A 2,128-nucleotide genomic window follows, 5' to 3' on the forward strand; every position below is an offset into this window, starting at 1 on the left:
GTATTGGCTTATATAGGTTCTGGAGAGTCAAACCTGGGTCCTTAGGCTTCCCAGGAAAGCACCTTAGCCACTACGCAATCTCTCCAGCCCACCATGATTTTTTTAAATTTTTATTTCTTTATTACAGAGAGGGAGGGAGAGAGAGAGAAAAAAAAATAGGCGCACCAAGTCCCCTAGCCATTGCAGACAAACTCCAGATTCATGCACCACCATGTGCAGCCTGTGGCTTACATGGGTTGTAGGGAGTTGAACCTGGATTTGTAAGCTTTGTAGATAAGTGCCTTAACTACTAAGCCATCTCTCCGGCCCCACCATGAGGTTTTTAACCCTGCCCCACTTCCTGATTTCTCTCTGCTTCCTGAGTGGAGGCAAGGGGACCGGCCACCTCTTTCTCCTGTTACCACACTTTCCCCATGATGACAGCCTCTACCCCTTGTGCACTCATCTGAACTTATGTCCCCATATAGACTCAGGAGCTTTCTTGAAACTTGTCATTTGGGGGCTGGTGAAATGGCTTAGTGTTTAAGGCATTTGCCTGTGAAGCCTAAGGACCCTGGTTTGATTCTCCAGGACCCACATAAGCCAGATATACAAGGCAGTGCATGTGTCTGGAATTCATTTGCAATGGCTAAAGGCCCTGGCATGCCCATTCTATCTGTACCCCCCTCAAATTAATAAAGTATTTTTAAAAGCTTGTAATTTAGTTTCCATCCACCTGGCTGGCAGAGGTGTCACTGTGGGAGGATCCTGGGCTCTAGCCCTGAGGCATGTGGGGAGGGTCTGAATTTCAGCATGCGCCCTGAGCTCGGCCTGTGGCCCTGTTGTTTGGGCTTCGGTGCTGCTCTTGCCTTTGGTGGAGCTGGTAGTGCTTATTTTCTTTCTCCCTTCTGGAACTTCCCTGGGTCTGTAAGCCCGAAATAAATCCTGTTCCTCCCCTAAACTGTGTCCAGTTTGAAGACTCATCGCAGCAACACCTCGGGACTGTAAATTGAAATAAATTCATCCTTCCTTAAGCTGCCCCCCTTTTTTTTGGGGGGGTCAGGTATGCTGTTACAATGAGAAAAGTAATCAATACATAGGTTATTGAATAACAAGGAAAGTTTATCCAAAAGTTAAGATAAGGGGCTGGGGAGATAGCTCAGGGGTTAAAGGCACTTTCCAAAAGTAAAGATAGCAGTTAAATCTAATGAGGAAGGGAGGGGTTATAAAGGGAAGAGAGTATGTGGCGGACCTCAGTGCTGGAAGTGTTTATTCCTTAGCCTTGGTGGACTTCCATGAGTGTTCTCCTTACATGTATTTGTGAAGCTACATGCATAGCTGTGTGTATCTTCATGTAGGTTAAAATCAGTGGTGTTCATGCTCAGCCACAGGACACTGAGAAATCAAGCTGGAGCGGAGATGGAATGCATCTCCCTGATGGCTCGCTCCCCTAGGGCGGGAAAGCTGTCTGCCAACTACTGGGAGAGAAAAGCCATCAAGAGTCTTAACAAGCAGTGGATCCTGCAAGCTACAAAAATCAACCAGGCAGGCAAGATATGCACACGAATGCCATAGTGGCATATATGTTATATGGGTAATCAACTGCTCTCAGATTGGATGTAAGGCCTGCTCAGTGGGAGGAAATTCATGCTTGGTACTAAGAACTGAGTCAAAAGCCTGTGGCTTGGTCTATGACCCAAGAGGGAAGCTTTCACTGTTCTTGGGAAACAATGCTATTATGCCCATCAAAATCCTTCTAAGTATGGATATTCATGACCTTTGGTTAATGCTAACCTCACTTTTTGTTAGAAAGCCTTCTGCTTACAGATGGTGGCAAATACCAGGGAATGCCAGACTTATCAAGAAGACAAGAAGAAGGCATGGTGGCTCATGCCTTTAATCCCAGCACTCGGGAGGAGGCAGAGTTAGAAAGAAGGACTGCCATGAGTTCGAGGCCACCCTGAGACTACAGTGAATTCCAGGTCAGCCTGGGGTAGAGTGAGACCCTACCTCCAAAAACAAAACAAGACAAAAATAAAGAGGAGGAGGAGGAGAAAGCCCAGTGCTTGGCACTGATGATCATCTCTATTGCACACTGCAGAAGAAGTGTCAGGAAGAATGTGATGAGTGTTGTGGTCACTGCCAGCCA

The sequence above is a fragment of the Jaculus jaculus genome, chromosome 15, assembly GCF_020740685.1.
Source record: "Jaculus jaculus isolate mJacJac1 chromosome 15, mJacJac1.mat.Y.cur, whole genome shotgun sequence".
Classification (NCBI taxonomy): domain Eukaryota; kingdom Metazoa; phylum Chordata; class Mammalia; order Rodentia; family Dipodidae; genus Jaculus; species Jaculus jaculus.